Below are 18,826 nucleotides of genomic sequence, written 5' to 3'. Positions count from 1 at the left end.
AGAAACCCTAGGAGAAGGGACATGTGACCTCAGCTGGAGAACAGATGGAAAAAGTGTCAAACAGCTGGAGTAAGGGCTGTCCTTTGGAGGCACCCAGCATTCACATTTGGAACTAAGGCCACAGAGTCAGATGGAGCTGATAACAGCCTTCATTGCACTGGCTTGGCCAGGATGAACTGTATTTAACCTTTGTCTCTCTGTGATAACCTAAGGACTGTAAGCTTCTGTAGCCAGGTCACTAATACATTGTTACCTTGTTTTGGAAAGGCTGCCACCGCCAACACTCACTGAGAGCATTGTGCCCTGAAGGGGCCCAGGACAAGCCTGCTCCAGGCATCTGGTTCAGCTGAATTCACTGCAGGGAGCCAGGGGGAGAAACAGGGATTGCTGGGGCCCGAAGGCCCAGTCTTGGTGGCCATGGGCCTGTCCCTGTAGAAACATGTGGGTCCTTGAGATCCGACACACTAAAGGGGTCATTCGTAAGGGACTGGTTACCGACTGGGGCATAGACGAGAGCCTGTGAATCCATGACACTTGGCCTGGGTGCTGTGGAGTGGTTTTGGCCCTTGATAATTCTGTATAATAATTCTAATTTTAAAGAAAAAGAAATTCACACACCAAAAACTTTGTGAACAATAGGTTAAGGATGCTACATTACAAATGCTACGTACCATGAAAGTTGCCATTAATAAAATCTAAGGGTTAAAGTATAGAAATGATAAATGCTGTTTTTAACCTTACAGGAAATATATTGGCATGAGGAAAAAATGTATGAAGATCCACATTCAACTTTTCAAGAAAAATCTTAACACTTTCCCTCCCTCCCATGGCAGTGACTGCTGTAATTTAGGTGGCCCGAATGTTTCTGTTCTCACCTATTTTCACTTGCTCAAGATCCTGTCCAGTCTCTGGCCCTTTGGGCGGTTTCCCAGGCATGGTCTCCGCCTGAAGCAGACTCCTTGTTAGCAATGGTCCCTGGGGCGCTTGTGGCTAAGAGGTGGCTGGAGCAAGCCTCACACCTTTTACCTGCTCTGCACGCGGGAGGGTTGGGAAGGGGAGACTTGGGGGAAACAGCCTGGCTGAGGCGAAGGGGTTTCTGAAGTGTATGCAGGATGTTGCTGAGCTGGTCAAGGGCCTGGCTAAAGGATGCACCCAGCGTAGGGTGCAAAGGGCTGGGCGACAGGGCCTGCAATGGCACGTTCTCTAGTCTGCAAATGACCTCCTAAACATGGTGCCCAGCATCGGCACTCTCCCTCCATGACTGCCCTTCTCAACATGGCGCCCACCCCTTTCACGCCCCGCTTAGATTGCCCTTCCCAATATGGTGGCAGCATTCGCCCTCTTCAGTGACCTTTCCAATATGCCGCCTTTCCTTGCCCTCATACTCTAACTACCTACATTTGCCTTTTGCAACATAACAACAACTCCCCTTCCTGTGCGAAAACTGCCCTTCCAAATATGGCGCTCAGCCTGTCCTTCTTCGTTGACCTTCCAATAATGGCGTCTGTCCTGTCTCATTTGTGTCCGTGCTGCGACTGTCCTTTATGGTTATTCGTTTTCTCCCTTCCCAATATGGCTCCCGGTTTGGTTAAACCTTCCTACTGGCCTGTTTCGCAGCTGTGTAGCCTCCCCAGTATGACCCCCAGACTGCTACCCTTTGCGTGACCTTCTCAATATGGCGCATTTCCCGTCCTTCTTCTCACGTGACCTTCTGAACACGATTTCCGCCGCTCCCAGGTCACGTGACCGGGCCGGCGCGCGCCTGCGCGCTGCTCTCCCCCTCCTGGCTGGACTGGAGCGCTGGTGGTTGCGATGCTGCCGAGCGGAGCGAAGATGGCGGCGGCCGAGGGCGGCTCGGGCTCCCGGTGCCCGCTGCTCTGAGGGGGTTGGGCAGCGCGGCCGCGGAGCAGGGGGAAGGGCCCCGGCTCCTGCCTTTACCCCGGGCCCTGGAGAGAGCGAGGCGGCGGCGCGGAGGTGAGTCCCGCCGGGGGGTGGAGCGGCGCCCCGGGACGTGGGGGAGGGGGCTCGGCCGGGAGCGTGAGGCGAGCCGGGGCATGGCGGGGCCCGACAGCCAGTGCGGGAGGAGCCCCCGGGGCTGCGGGTGGGATCCCCCACGAACGACGGTGGGGTCGGCCAGGGGATCGGGTCTCCCTGTAGTGGGGGACGCCCCATGTGAACGGGGGCCTGGGAAGCTGCCTCTGGGGCCATGAGAAGGGAGCTAGTTCCTCAGCTTGGGGTGGGGGGAAGGGAAGGGTGAGGAGCTCTGCTTGGGGGCGCTGGGGTGTGGGGAGAACCCCTCAGCTCCCTGCCCGCGACCCCGGCTCTGATTCAGGGAAGTGGAAACCCGAGCAGACATGTCCGCTCCCTGTCTGGGAGGTGAGGAGGGGCTACGGCTTTCTGTGCCGCCCCCCCCCCCCGCGGCCGCCAGACTTGGGGGCAGTGGGGCGTGCAGCCTCTCAGCAGGACTCCGAGAGAGGAGGTGGTTGTGGGAGCACCTGCAGCGTTCTCTGCCCTTTCCTGGGAGGGAAGAGTGAGTAACCCTGGAGTGTGCTCAGGAAAGACCTGTTCTGGTGTGAAGGTGGCTGCTTTTAGGGAGGGAGGTCTGGAAGGGGGGATTAAACAGCAAATCCAGGGACAAGAGTTGGAGACTCTGACCATCCTGTTCGTTAGAGAAGCGCTTGAGTTCTCTGTGTCTAACGAAAGCTGTGTATTTTTGCTGTCTTTGATATAATGCTGATGAGGGAGTTACGCTCCAGATTACACACCACAGCTCCTGCCAAACTCTGGTCAGTCAAGAGTAGTCTACATATAAGGCATGATTCTTTAAGTTTCCATTCTGATTGCTATGCTGAAGGGGAGGATGGTTCTGCTCCATCATAGCATAGTGCATAGTGTGTGCATAGTGCTTGTGTGGGGAACAGTTGCACTAAGATTCCCATTTGCTTTCTTTTTATTACTCACTAAATACTAACTTCTGAGAGGATGTTACAACTTCACCATTTTAGGAATAAGGAAAAAGCTTGTTTCTCTTCTCAGTATTTTCATTGTCTGGGATATTGTTAGTAAGAGCACATTCTGAGAAAAGGGATTTCTTTCAATATGTTCTGGTTTTGTGAAGGGCATTAAACTCTGTACTAATGTCTTGGGACAGCCAAAGCTGTCATAAAATTGGGATTTCATTAAAAAACACAAACTTCAGCAATGCAGCACAAAGCGTGAATTTCAGATAACGCAGATCCAGACAATCAGGACTGAGAGAACTTGCGTTCACTTGTGTTTTTCATAACAAGGCTGGTGTTATAATGAAGTTGCCAGTAGAAATAGCATTTTATATGTATAAAAATAAAGATGAGTCCAAAGAAAATATTTCAGATCCATGGAGAACTTGTTGTGAGTTCAGAATCTAAACGAGGCTCTGCATGTTGTGCCTTGGGTGTCTGTGAGAGAGATATGTTGGATTTAGGAAGCTTACATTGTATTCATGCTAGTGGTGAACATAACATAAACAGCAAGAGATGGTAGCATGGGTATTACTTTACATTATCCACCTTCTCTGGCTTTCTTCTGGTAGTCTGTTTCACTGGTGGTATGAGTGAAAAAGGGCTTTTTGTTAAACTATGAACTGAATAGTATTACTTCGGTGGGATTGCCTCAAAATGCATAGCTCTTACGAGGATTACATTGTATTGCTGTAAGCAAGATGAAACCAAGCCTCTCTGGCTGAAGTATTTTGCATAGATGAATTCAAATTTGAAATCCTAACATATTCCATCTGAGAACAGGTGTTTATTTTTTCGTGGCCTCTGAGGCCGAGGGTGGAACATTGGCACATAGCATTCCTGATTTTGTGACCCAAACTCTGCTGTTGGAGGTGTTGGGGAAAGAACGAAAGGTATATGAAGGTATATTGAAATGTATGTCTGTAGTGTATGGCATCAGTTTGTTACCTGTAACTATTTCCTGCTTATAAACTAACTCAGTTGTGGGACTTCTGTTGTGAGGCTTGCTTAATGCCTATTGATGGGCACATCGTTTGCATTAAAATGGCTTCAGTTATCATAGTGAGAACTGTTTACACTGCAGGCTAATAAATGGTGGAACTTTGCAAAAGAAACACTGTTTATTTGGGCAGAGAAAAACAGATTTGATCTGGGCAGAAATCATGGTCCTTTCTAGAGGAGTGGTTGATTGCACTTGAGATACCACTACTAACCTAAATTCTAAACTTAAGAGTAGCAGTATTCAGCCTTTAAGAGCCATCTTGCCACCTAATGGCACCGCAGAGCTGGAAAGAATCCGTGTACGATGCCCCAGTATTGTGTGCATTATGAAGTCACATCTACATGATGACATTACATTGTCATGACAAATTGATGCAACATCACAATACAATGGTTATAATCAGGGAATGAAAAACTTATTTGATGTGCTAATCAGAAGATTAAACCTGTTAGCTAGATGCTGACTTGAAATATTAGGGGAGGCTTACCATCATGGTTCGGGGCAGTATTTGATGAGAAGTGTTATGCTAATCCAGCTTCTTGGGAGGAAGGGATGCTGGAATTCTTAGTAGGGTTTTGTCCCTGGACCTTGCTTGGGGAAGGGTAGGGACCTCTTTCTTAATAAGAGATTACATTGTTGCATACAATAGGTATACGCAAAAAGAAAAGGAGTACTTGTGGCACCTTAGAGACTAACAAATTTATTTGAGCATAAGCTCTCGTGAGCTATAGCTCACTTCGTCGGATGCATTCAGTTTTCAGTGCTGTGTGACATTTCTCTCTCATACACTCTAACGGCAGCAGGTATAATAGTAAAACTGAGCTTTTTATCATCAGCCTTTACTGTCTCTCGATAAATAAACTCTCTTGCTAGCCCACAAATTGTCAACTCCAATAATGGATTTTTCTATTCTCAAAATTCAAGAAAGTTGTAAAAGAACCTTTTTAAAGAATGAGGCTCATGCGCAAAGTGGACACAAACATTGTAGCTGTGGTTAAAATACAATATCTCAATTGTTCATTGGTAGGAAGGAGCCTGAATTAAATTTTACTTGATGGAGGATTTTAGGTAATCGGTATTAGAGGATACTACTTCTGCTATTTTTGTTTCTGGCTTTTTGCTGGTGAGGTGCATTTGGAAATCCTTTCGTTAGAATATTAAAATATTAAAACAGTCTGGCTCTGTACTGTATTTAGTTTTACATTTTCTTTTCATATGTTTAGTGGAAAGAGTGACGTGAACTGTTGGCAGGGGACAAGGTACACATTTCGTGTGCAGAGAGGAGGATTATTATCAGCTCATTCCCAGAATATGAATGTTTTTTTAAATGTGTGTTCAAAACTTCACTAAACTTAAATTGCACTGTAGTCAGCTGAGGTAGTTGCCAATTTATGTTGCTTCCACAGCATAATTTATGCTGCTGAGGGTTGCTTAACAAGGTTACCAGTTTATATAAACACACCTTTGTGACAGTGTGAAGCTTTTCCCCCTGTATTTGGTTATCAGAGAAAGTTGTCAAAGATATTGATTCATGTCTCTAACAAATTTATGACACTGGTAAACACTGATGAATTTCATAGTCTCATTGGCTTTTAAAAGACAACATCTTTCTGATATTGGACATGGGCGTAAGAAAACAAAGTTTGGCATATAGTCTCAAATAGCTGGATTAAAATTTCCTTTCCAGAATGCTTGCATATAGCCCAGTGAGACATCTGTATCATTATTAAAGTGGCAATACTAGGCCTGGTATTGTGCAAGATGCAGAAAATATTGTTGTTACCCATGGGAGTTTACAATCTCAAGTGCCATGAATGTCCTAGAGCTTTAGTTCATTCCCATTAGATTGTTCTGTGGTTTGTCCTCTTCCCTAGTTTACTAGAAACCATTGATACATGTGTGCTCCTTTAGCCTGGAGATGGACACCACCCAAATGCCTGGAAATACAAACAAATAAAAATGGGAATTTACCTCCCATCTAATGTGAATTGAAGCATCATTTACACTCCAATAGTCTGTATTGCTTCCTTTGACTTGAATGCATTTTAAAATGTTTGTCTGGTTTATTTTGTCCTGTGAAGTTCCCGAGTTCCATACTGGACCGGGCATTCATTGGTTTTAGGTAGGTTCTTAGTGTTACCTGAATTTAGTTTTTGCTTGCTTGTTACATGAACATCATTGCACTATGTCTGAAACTGTACCCTCTCTGGCCATGATTTCGTCAGAGCTAATAAGATCAGTAGTGTTAATTGCAGAACTCTGGGCTATCCAGGAAATGGTGTTGGACTCAGGAAGTTGTTACTCCCTGAGTCAGTACTGAACCAGTGTATGGAAGTACTATGCTGATTATGTACTGGAAGAGAGTGTCATTTTTCACAGTGGTAAGGATATAAACCCTGATGTCTTGGCAGAATTCAAATTTGGTAGGTGTACATTCTGCCTAATTAAAATGCCTTCTGTGGGTTGATGAAATATTAATTTTGCTGGCACAGAGGGGATATACTGTCCTAGAGGTGGGTGCATTTCATTAGTAGGTGAGTGAATATATGTAGTATTCAAACTGATTTAGGATCCTTCAGGATGAAAGCCACTGCATAAGCATAAAGTTTCTCTCTGAAAGGTAGACTCCCTTTACGAAATATGTCTGAACCTGAAAAAGCAGTAAATCCATCCATGTACTGGATTCAGGTGCCAAATTTTGTAAGTGCTTAAACAGTGATATTTTCTTGTGGCATTTGTTTGACGGGGAACCTGGTACTGTCCATTTATAAACTTTTATCACACTGGAATTGAGACTGGGAACCATGAAAGAGGTGTTATAATGTGTCCAAAGTCCCCAGACTGCTTCTGTTTAAATCATAACAAATTCGGACATACTTCTAGTGTATAGGGGGAGCTATAATAATAGAGGCTTCATTCGTTTTTATAAATTGTTGTGAATCTCCTTGTACTTCTCTGTGAACTCCCAGTCACAAAGAAGGGGGCTGTTTGTATTTGGGAGATGAACCCTTCTGAAAGACTGAAATCTTTACAAATCTATATTTTTCAGAAGGCCATTGGTTTACTGCTCTGACTGATGTTATGCATGATCTGATTCCAGTTCTAACGAGGCTTTTGCTTGTGTGCATTATGGTGGTAAGATTTTTTTTTTTTTTTTTTTAGACACAAGTGGTTGGAAAATCACTCGTCTTTAAGTGTTTCTTGGTTGCTTTGTGAGTTAAATTTCTTTTGTTAGAAAAGGAAGGTGTCTGTGTTACATTTGAGTAAATACATTTACAGACAAGTGTCAGTGGCTTTTTTTACCCTTTTTACATATTCTATTCTATGGAATCAAGTATATGAGCTAAAATTATTTAGATTAAAGGTAGCAGTTCAAGGGATAAGTGGGAAGTTAACTTTTCCTGTCTTGCTGAATTTGTACTGTACCCCTTTCCCACTCCTAGGTCTCCTTCACTCTGGGGTAGCTAGGTGATTGTAGGTTTCAGAGTAGCAGACGTGTTAGTCTGTATCCGCAAAAAGAAAAGGAGTACTTGTGGCACCTTAGAGACTAACAAATTTATTTGAGCATAAGCTTTCATGAGCTACAGCTCACTTCATCGGATGAGTGCTGTGGAAAATATAGTGGGGAGATTTTATACACACAGAGAACATGAAACAAGGGGTGTTACCATACACACTGTAACAAGAGTGATCAGATAAGGTGAGCTATTACCAGCAGGGGGGTAGAGGGGAACCTTTCGTAGTGATGATAAGGGTGGGTCATTTCCAGCCGTTGACAAGAGTAACAAACCATTATGAATTTCTAATGTCAGAAGCCCACTTGAGTATGATGATTCTGGGCCAAGCATTAGCCTGTTCCAGGCGTACCAGAAAGTGTAACTCTGAGACCTATAAATTATGTAGCAGGTGTGCATGCTGTCTCCTGTCACTGTTTCAGAGAACATCTTTGACTCTTGGACTACAAACTTTTTAGATCATGTGCTGTTGTGTGCTATTAGATGTCGTCATGTTTTGTCCCAGTAGTTGATGAAATGAGCCCACATATATAGTTCATTTTGATTGTAGCCACCTGATCACTCTGCCTTTCTGACAATGGGGAGCTAGGAGTCAAGAGATCTAGTTCTCAGTGCACCCTGGTTTGCTTCAGTTGACCACTCTGTAAAATGGGGATACTTTGTGAACTCTTGTAAGATCTTTGGATGAAAGGTGCTAAATAAATGCAATAGAAGATCAAAAGTTAATTATTGAATTTGCCAGTGGCCTGTATAATTTATTTGTAGTATCCTTAAAAAAAAGTTTCTTGGTGTGTTGCCTTTATAGGACATTTTGGTAAAATGTTATAAAAATCTAAACAAAAACCAATTCTGAAAATAGTTGAAAGACAGGAGAGAGCAAAGCAAATATATACTTGTCCAACTTGTGTTTTACATCTTTCCTCTTCTGACAAATCTAATGAGAGAAAACGAGCTATTATAAAATTCAGAATCCTTAAATTACTAATGAGCTAATGACCTGAAGAATAGCTCTGTGTTGCTCAAAAGTTTTTCTCCCACCATCAGATGTGGATCCAATAAAAGATAGCTCAGCCCCCTGTCTTTCTCAACAATCTAACTAGAAATGTAATCTGTGAATTGTCTCTAGTATTGTAGTGAAGCTGGATGTTTGTACTTAACTTTAATTTCACATTTTTGTAGATTTGCATTGTGTTTTTCTATTCATGGGCCAGTCATCTCTTGATCTTTCTTAGTCACTGGGCTGCTCGTAGTTTTCTCACTGTCCTGTCCTCTTCTCTCTTAGGTGTGTCAAGATTTAGTATAAACCTTAATGTCAGATCTGTCCATGCATGTGGCTGATCACCAGGGGAATCCAGAAAAAATTACCACCTCATAATGCAGAATAGCCATTGTATCCCCAATAACTTGCCACCCTTAGAGCCAATTTGTTGTACTCTTCATCTTTGTATAATGTTTGGCTGGCTAACGGGGGAGGTACTTATCCTTCTCTTCCCCATCTGCATTACCTCCTTAAGAATCCAAATGAATCACTTCTGACTTGCCTGAAATATATCAACACTCCAAATGAGATTAGTGTTCCTTCTGAATCCTGTTACAGAGCTGCTTTTCCTCTTGCATGCATGTGTAGAAATACTATTGCTAGTCATGTAAGAAACATCATTTTTAATAGTCTTAAACCTCTAGCACTGGAAGTTTTAGCTCTTCCAACTTCTATTGGTAGTGCAGAGCTTATTGATGATTAGCATAAGGGATTCCAGACTGCCAGCTACAGAGTTAGTGGTAGCTTGGCAGGATTTTGATATGTAGGTAGAAATGTTGCCTTACAAATCAGTCTAATATTTGTCAAATTGTAGTTTGACTGTTGTAGGGACACATGGTGCAGTCATAATTACATGCATCCATTGTCCCTGTAATAATGTACTTGCCTAGTGCATATAGAACCCAGTGAAGAGATGCAAAATATCTTCCATTCTGAATTGCAGTATACGAAATATATGTAATTTTTTTATGTATAGATAGCGATCAAAGTATTTATTGCTTCTTTGCTCTCCCTGGTCATATCGTGAGTGAGAATGCCAGTGACAAATGCTGACACATTTGAATTTACATGTTAAACCCCTTTGCTCAATGTGAAGGTAAGCATTTGTGTTTTCTGCAGAGTTCTGTACTTACCTTTCTCATATTGGTATCCAACAACCTTTCAGTTTTTGCTTATTGTGTTTTTAGTTTAGTCCTAACTGTTCAGTTAACTGTCAAATATCAAATGAGCTCTCTCACAAATAGTCGAGTATTCATTTTAATATCTAGAGAGGCAGTGTCCTAGTTTATTAAGCGCGGGTTAGGGAGCCAGAAATCTCAAATTCTAATCCCAACTCTGTCAGCAACTTGCTGTGAGACTCTGCTTCCTCAAGTTCCTTATCTATAAAATAGAGTTAATTACCGCAGTGTAATGTACAGAGTTAGGCAGTGAAGCACCCACTGTCTGAATGCTGTTGGAATTCATAATAAAAATATTATTTATGAACGAATTTAGGTTAACTTTTTTGTAATTGAACAGCAGGTTTATACATATGAAGTGCTGTCTTTGAAGTGTGTTTTTTTTAATAACACACTTTTGGTGTCATGTAAATTTTTTTCTAATTAGAAACTGAAAATTATACATGCTAGTGGTTTGTTGCATTAGTTTTGTCAGCTAAAAAGTAGTGCTTTAAAGAAAAAAAAAAAAAAAAGCCTTGTGTATAGGTGATGTTTCCCTCCTCCTTTATCCTGGTCAATATGAAATCAAAAGTTTGTAGGTGGTTAACATTGTACTAACTGATTTTTGTTGTCCTTTCCTTTGTAGCATGAAAGCTGAATGTGGCTCTCATCCTTTCCAGACCCACTGTACCCCTTTCAGAAGTCTGATTTGTCTTGCGTACCCCCAAGTTTCACCTCACTTAAAAGCCACTTGCTTACAAAATCAGACATAAGTGTCACAGCACACTATTACTGAAAAATGGCTGTCTCATTTTTACCATATAATTATAGATCAATTGGAATATAAATATTGTACTTACATTGAACAATGTAAGCAAGTCATATGAAGTTTTAGTTTGTACTGACTTCTCTAGTGCTTTTTATGTAGTCTGTTGTAAAACTAGGCAAATCTCTAAATGAGTTGATGTCCCCTGGGAAGACCTCTGCGAACCCCCAGGCGTGCAGGTACTCATGGTTGAGAACCACTGCCCTAGTTCATAGAATGTGATTCATGGGATCTGTGTGGTTATGATTAACCAAGTGGATGCCATGAAGCATCTTTTTAGGACAGGCTTGGTTAGTGGGTCACAGTTCTTCATGGGATATATAGTCTAGAATACACCGTTAATCTGAGTGGATATGAATCTGATACGGAGGAGACTCTCTGGTGCAGGTGCTAAGACGGTAATGTCCATGACAAACTAGCATTACCTAGATTCTCATGCCATAGCTGCTAAGCAGAAAGATCATTGCAATAGCCAATTCTTCAAAGCAGTGCATTCGGACAGTTTTAGAGATTGATTAAATCCTGAATGCTGAACCTGTCCTTTGCTTTTGCAGCATCTGTTGCTTTTTGATCGTAAATTACATGGCATTCCAGGCACTCTTCCTACCTTCAAATTAAATATCTCAAGGCTGCTTGTTATGTGAATTTGTTAAGCAACATGACATGGTGGGGAATGGAGCATCATGGTTCTTAAAATTAGGATGCAGTATAATTTTGCTCTGTTGTAAATACAGAATTTGCTTCTCTGCAAAGATACTTCATTAAGTGTATGCATGCTTATTCAGAGACTAGTAGAACTAGACATTTAAGATTTGGGTGTAGAGTGAAGCAGCATATACTGCTCTGCCAGTAATCCTAACTTTGACCTGGAGTTTGTGCTGAAAACTACTTTTATTGAGAATTTGAACTGGCTAAGCATAAATCTGGTGGATACTTGTCAGAAATCTGAACTTTATTGAAGTCTCAGTCATACCAGTACACGTACTGGAAGCTGCAGTTGATTGCTTGACTTTAAGCATTAAACAAAGTGTACAAATATTAATTACTAATTACTTTTCTTCCCTCAAACCTCCATCATCCTTCTAGACAAAGCTATATCTGCCTCCGTACTCCATTTAATATACAAAGTCAGATGACAGTTTGTCTTAATTTCTCTCTCATTTCATTTTTCATTGAATGACAGTGTCCATAAGGTTACTTTGTGCAACTCAGGCTGTCTCAGCTGCTCCTGGAACTCAGCATTAGGCCGGTATTTATCTTTCTGAAATTAAGGTTTTGAGGCACAGGCCTTCAACTGGGGGCAAATCTCCAGTATACAAAAGGAAACAGTTATTTTTTTTTTAAAGTATCCCTGTAACTTTTTCTTGTGTATGCTTCCTGACTTAATGTTCCCAACTATAAAAGCTGTTTTTGGTGTTAGGGGTGCAGTACCCAGATGGTCAGTGTTTTCCTTTTGTGTTTGTTTTGTTTCCTTGTGGCCTGCTGAAATTTCATGAAGCAGGTGCAATCTAGCAGGATCTTTCCAATCCAAGAATGCTGCAAACTGTATGGAATTGTCACTCGGGTTGGGGTGCTGCTTTACTGTCAGAACAAGTGTAATTGACACATGGTTATCTCGCTGACCTTATGTGACAATGCAGTCTTCTTGCACTCTTTTCACTTGGTGTTTTGCAGCATTAACCCCTTTCTTTCATTGTCATTAATTTAAACATGGATGTCCTGCTGCTGAATTAATGCTGTCATGCAAATAACTAGTCTTTTTCAACTTGGAAATTCTTGTGTTACTGCTGTGACCGGACATATTATACCAGTTGTATATTTTCTCAGACCATTCTTCTCCTTTGCTTCTGCCCACATTTTGTCCTTGCATGTGGCTCTCAAATCTTACCTTCAATAATCTTTTTGTCCTGCCCCATTATATGCTTCATGATTATTGCAGTGCTTGGTTAACTTGACCCCATTATTGGCAATTCCTGTGACTCTTGTTTTCTTGGTTCCCTTTCATCTGTCCCATGTGCACGATCAATTCTGTTTGGTTAATGCCATCTGACGCTCATTGTTAGTCTGGTTTTTCACTTTGATCTATTCAAGTACACAGTCACTCAGATTTACCACCTGTCCATTTGGACTACACAGGCTCATTTTTACACCACTCATAAATATTCTTTTGGCAGTTTAAAAAAGAAGAAATTGTGTTTGCCCTCCATTTTCCAGGTCTACTTATTTCCTGTGTTTGCTGGTGAGTTTGTTAGGAATTAAATTTATAGTCAGTCCTTTAAAAAAAAATCTGATTTATACACTAATGTAGTTTTCAAAATTAGGATTAAATCCAAAAACATTTCTCAAAATAAATAAAAATTCCCATGTGGTCAGTTGCCATTTTACCTGTGCTATGTGTTAGTTGTTGGCTAGCTTAAATATAAATAGTCTTCAGATGGCCATTTGAGGATCAGACAGCATTTGCACATGTTTAAAAAATTAGGGAAGATCCTAAATTAACAGTATGGCTCAGGTATTGTTACTCCTGCATGATATCTCTCAATTAGCGTGTGTGTGTGTTTAGCTCCTTGAAGAAACTAGCACCTTTTGCATAAAATCCCCAAATGCGTTAGTTCACCTGATTGTTAAACCTGAATTCCAAAAAGTAAACTTTGAAAATGCATGTCTTTGCTTATTGTGGAGAATTTTCACCTTCATCTCCCATCCCTTGCTGCTGATCATTGTCACTTAGTCGATGCTCTCTCTGATGCACAATTTGGCTTTGTGCATCTGGGGCTGGGAGGGTCACTGAAGAGTAATATAATGGCTACAAGGGGTAGGACAGAGGAGTCTCTCAAACCTAGGTCTCAGTCATGTGAGTACCTGTTTCATAGTTTGTATTGGAAACAATGGTTCATATTTATTTGAGCATAAGCTTAGCTCACTTAATCGGATGAAGTGAGCTGTAGCTTATGAAAGCTTATGCTCAAATTGGTTAGTCTCTAAGGTGCCACAAGTACTCCTTTTCTTTTTGCGAATACAGACTAACACGGCTGCTACTCTGAAACCAATGGTTCATATTGATCAAGTGGTAGAAGTAGTACAGGAAAATAATCCTTTATTATAGTAAAAAAATAAGATTAATATGCTACAAGTGATGTCTACTGCAGCGTAGCTGGAAAAAGCAGCCTTGAATAGAATCATAGAATATGAGGGTTGGAAGGGACCCCAGAAGGTCATCTAGTCCAACCCCCTGCTCGAAGCAGGACCAATTCCCAGTTAAATCATCCCAGCCAGGGCTTTGTCAAGCCTGACCTTAAAAACCTCTAAGGAAGGAGATTCTACCACCTCCCTAGGTAACGCATTCCAGTGTTTCACCACCCTCTTAGTGAAAAAGTTTTTCCTAATATCCAATCTAAACCTCGCCCACTGCAACTTGAGACCATTACTCCTCGTTCTGTCATCTGCTACCATTGAGAACAGTCTAGAGCCATCCTCTCTGGTACCCCCTTTCAGGTAGTTGAAAGCAGCTATCAAATCCCCCCTCATTCTTCTCTTCTGCAGACTAAACAATCCCAGCTCCCTCAGCCTCTCCTCATAACTCATGTGTTCCAGACCCCTAATCATTTTTGTTGCCCTTCGCTGGACTCTCTCCAATTTATCCACATCCTTCTTGTAGTGTGGGGCCCAAAACTGGACACAGTACTCCAGATGAGGCCTCACCAATGTCGAATAGAGGGGAACGATCACGTCCCTCGATCTGCTGGCTATGCCCCTACTTATACATCCCAAAATGCCATTGGCCTTCTTGGCAACAAGGGCACACTGCTGACTCATATCCAGCTTCTCGTCCACTGTCACCCCTAGGTCCTTTTCCACAGAACTGCTGCCTAGCCATTCGGTCCCTAGTCTGTAGCTGTGCATTGGGTTCTTCCGTCCTAAGTGCAGGACCCTGCACTTATCCTTATTGAACCTCATCAGATTTCTTTTGGCCCAATCCTCCAATTTGTCTAGGTCCTTCTGTATCCTATCCCTGCCCTCCAGCGTATCTACCAGCGAATATACCTTGGTTGCTTTAAATCAACTCCACAGTTCTTGTTTTTCTTCAGCAAAAACAAATTTTCAATGTAATTATCCCTGCAAAAAGTATATTAATTGGTCAAATATAGAGATATTGTCTTTTAAGACTACACTGAATCATTTAGTCTAATAAAAATCTGCGAACATGGCCTCTGTTTTATGACTCGTATTAGTAGTACACACACAGCTCTACTGGTTCTAGAAGTATAGCATGTCTCCCTCATGACATAACTGTAGGCTTGATTTTATGCACCTAAACCTATAAACAAGTTGATTAGGTTTAGTGGTCTTTGTAGGTTAAAAAATAATTTCAGACACCACAAAGAGGAACAGTCCTGCATAGTAACCTTGAGAGTTGTCCTCTAAACAGTGGATTTAATTTTAATTTACTAGTACAACTTCACATGCTCTGCAATCCAATATCCTGAGAAAGGAGTTGGGCTGTATTTATTTGAAATATCTAACTGTGACATGTCTTGTAGCCTTTATCAAATGCAAACTGGGTTCTTGGTAATGATTCATTTTAGGCACTTTTGGAAAGACACCCAAATTCTTGCTGACATTCCAAAATTTGTTCTGTACAGACTCTGTACCACCGTCAAGATAAAAGCATTGTACTTTGTGCTCAACTTACATTAGGATTGGAAAAAAGTCTACTTATCTTAAATCTTCCAATACATTCTGAAGCCTGAAAGCCATCTCTTTGTTAATTTGTGTCCTTTCCCCCTTTTTTCATTTGACAAGCATGCACTTGCCTTTTTACTTCGGATGGAGCTGAAATCAACCAATTTTCTTTTCCCCCTAGGAAAGCACAGCTCTAAAAGTAGTTAACAGCTGATTCAGAGCCAGCAGAGGGAGCACAGGAGCAAAAACGTTTCCTGTGTACTTTCCACTAGAATAACAGTGTTCTTCTCAAAAAGAAAAGGAGTACTTGTGGCACCATAGAGACTAACCAATTTATTTCAGCATAAGGTTTTGTGAGCTACAGCTCACTTCATCGGATGCGTGCAGTGGAGTAGCCAGTACAGTGCATGCATCCGATGAAGTGAGCTGTAGCTCACGAAAGCTTATGCTCAATTAAATTGGTTAGTCTCTAAGGTGCCACAAGTCCTCCTTTTCTTTTTGCAGATACAGACTAACATGGCTGCTACTCTGAAAAGTGTCTTCTCAGTCTCATCAAGAGCAACACATTTAAAAAACAAATTGAGATACTTAAGTCTTGTCTGCACATGGAGTTGTTCCTGATTAACTTTCAAGGTGTTGAAGTTAAACAGGAGCACTTATTCCAGAATAAATTGTTCACATATGGAGTTAATCTGCAGCATGTGCCCACAAGACTCCAGAGAATTAGTCCACTAGATTAGAACCGTTTCAAAATAGGGTCAAATTTGTGTCTAAATTACTTGAATGTCCTTTTTTTAATTAATCCAGATTACACAGTTTGTGCCAATTCCAAGCTTAATTTATATTTGGCTCAGTCAGTCTGGATAGAATATCTAGGTTCACCGGGGGAAGGAGACCAAAGCCCTGAGGTAAGTGGGAAAGCGGGATACCGGGAGGAAGCACAGGCAGGAATGTCTGTGAGGGGAGGGCTCCTGCCTCATACTGGGAATGAGGGGCGATCAACAGGTTATCTCAAGTGCTTATATACAAATGCACAAAGCCTTGGAAACAAGCAGGGAGAACTGGAGGTCCTGGTGATGTCAAGGAACTATGACGTGATCGGAATAACAGAGACTTGGTGGGATAACTCACATGACTGGAGTACTGTCATGGATGGTTATAAACTGTTCAGGAAGGACAGGCAGGGCAGAAAAGGTGGGGGAGTAGCACTGTATGTAAGGGAGCAGTATGACTGCTCAGAGCTCCGGTACGAAACTGCAGAAAAACCTGAGTGTCTCTGGATTAAGTTTAGAAGTGTGTGCAACAAGAGTGATGTAGTGGTGGGAGTCTGCTATAGACCACCAGACCAGGGGGATGAGGTAGATGAGGCTTTCTTCCGGCAGCTCACGGAAGCTACTAGATCGCATGCCCTGATTCTCATGGGTGACTTTAATTTTCCTGATATCTGCTGGGAGAGCAATACAGCGGCACATAGACAATCCAGGAAGTTTTTGGAGAGCGTAGGGGACAATTTCCTGGCGCAAGTGCTAGAGGAGCCAACTAGGGGGGGCGCTTTTCTTGACCTGCTGCTCACAAACCGGGTAGAATTAGTGGGGGAAGCAAAAGTGGATGGGAATCTGGGAGGCAGTGACCATGAGTCGGTTGAGTTCAGGATCCTGACGCAGGGAAGAAAAGTAAGCAGCAGGATACGGACCCTGGACTTCAGGAAAGCAGACTTCGACTCCCTCAGGGAACGGATGGCCAGGATCCCCTGGGGGACTAACTTGAAGGGGAAAGGAGTCCAGGAGAGCTGACTGTATTTCAAGGAATCCCTGTTGAGGTTGCAGGGACAAACCATCCCAATGAGTCGAAAGAATAGTAAATATGGCAGGCGACCAGCTTGGCTTAATGGTGAAATCCTAGCGGATCTTAAACATAAAAAAGAAGCTTACAAGAAGTGTAAGGTTGGATATATGACCAGGGAAGAGTATAAAAATATTGCTCGGGCATGTAGGAATGAAATCAGGAGGGCCAAATCGCACCTGGAGCTGCAGCTAGCCAGAGATGTTAAGAGTAACAAGAAGGGTTTCTTCAGGTATGTTGGCAACAAGAAGAAAGCCAAGGAAAGTGTGGGCCCCTTACTGAATGAGGGAGGCAACCTAGTGACAGAGGATGTGGAAAAAGCTAATGTACTCAATGCTTTTTTTGCCTCTGTTTTCACTAACAAGGTCAGCTCCCAGACTGCTGTGCTGGGCATCACAAAATGGGGAAGAGATGGCCAGCCCTCTGTGGAGATAGAGGTGGTTAGGGACTATTTAGAAAAGCTGGACGAGCACAAGTCCATGGGGCCGGACGAGTTGCATCCGAGAGTGCTGAAGGAATTGGCGGCTGTGATTGCTGAGCCATTGGCCATTATCTTTGAAAACTCGCGGCAAACCGGGGATGTCCCGGATGACTGGAAAAAGGCTAATGTAGTGCCAATCTTTAAAAAAGGGAAGAAGGAGGATCCTGGGAACTACAGGCCAGTCAGCCTCACCTCAGTCCCTGGAAAAATCATGGAGCAGGTCCTCAAAGAATCAATCCTGAAGCACTTGCATGAGAGGAAAGTGATCAGGAACAGCCAGCATGGATTCACCAAGGAAAGGTCATGCCTGACTAATCTAATCGCCTTTTATGATGAGATTACTGGTTCTGTGGATGAAGGGAAAGCAGTAGATGTATTGTTTCTTGACTTTAGCAAAGCTTTTGACACGGTCTCCCACAGTATTCTTGTCAGCAAGTTAAGGAATTATGGGCTGGATGAATGCACTATAAGGTGGGTAGAAAGCTGGCTAGATTGTCGGACTCAACGGGTAGTGATCAATGGCTCCATGTCTAGTTGGCAGCCGGTATCAAGTGGAGTGCCCCAAGGGTCGGTCCTGGGGCCGGTTTTGTTCAATATCTTCATAAATGATCTGGAGGATGGTGTGGATTGCACTCTCAGCAAATTTGTGGATGATACTAAACTGGGAGGAGTGGTAGATACGCTGGAGGGGAGGGATAGGATACAGAAGGACCTAGACAAATTGGAGGATTGGGCCAAAAGAAATCTGATGAGGTTCAATAAGGATAAGTGCAGGGTCCTGCACTTAGGACGGAAGAACCCAATGCACAGCTACAGACTAGGGACCGAATGGCTAGGCAGCAGTTCTGCGGAAAAGGACCTAGGGGTGACAGTGGACGAGAAGCTGGATATGAGTCAGCAGTGTGCCCTTGTTGCCAAGAAGGCCAATGGCATTTTGGGATGTATAAGTAGGGGCATAGCGAGCAGATCGAGGGACGTGATCGTTCCCCTCTATTCGACATTGGTGAGGCCTCATCTGGAGTACTGTGTCCAGTTTTGGGCCCCACACTACAAGAAGGATGTGGATAAATTGGAGAGAGTCCAGCAAAGGGCAACAAAAATGATTAGGGGTCTGGAACACATGAGTTATGAGGAGAGGCTGAGGGAGCTGGGATTGTTTAGCCTGCAGAAGAGAAGAATGAGGGGGGATTTGATAGCTGCTTTCAACTACCTGAAAGGGGGTTCCAGAGAGGATGGCTCTAGACTGTTCTCAATGGTAGCAGATGACAGAACGAGGAGTAA

At 42.7% G+C, this 18,826-nt stretch overlaps 1 protein-coding gene across 6 annotated transcripts in view; it reads left to right on the top strand.

Moving 5' to 3' along the window:
- The first annotated feature begins 1,781 nt into the window (after positions 1-1,781).
- Positions 1,782-18,826, top strand: part of FBXO42 (F-box protein 42) — a 104,969-nt gene continuing 87,924 nt past the window's right edge. For 4 of the 6 annotated variants that reach the window (XM_078849353.1, XM_078849354.1, XM_078849350.1 and 1 more), the window contains exon 1: positions 1,782-1,974. The gene's annotated coding sequence lies outside the window, so the exon portion shown is untranslated. Of the gene's footprint in view, positions 1,975-7,051; positions 7,138-18,826 lie in introns of all 6 variants that reach the window. The other 2 variants (XM_078849351.1, XM_073317006.2) reach the window with 2 other exon arrangements.

This window comes from Lepidochelys kempii, chromosome 18 (assembly GCF_965140285.1).
Source record: "Lepidochelys kempii isolate rLepKem1 chromosome 18, rLepKem1.hap1, whole genome shotgun sequence".
Classification (NCBI taxonomy): Eukaryota; Metazoa; Chordata; order Testudines; family Cheloniidae; genus Lepidochelys; species Lepidochelys kempii.
The sequence above is the reverse complement of the archived record's forward strand: the minus strand, read 5'-3'. Positions and strand labels throughout refer to the sequence as shown.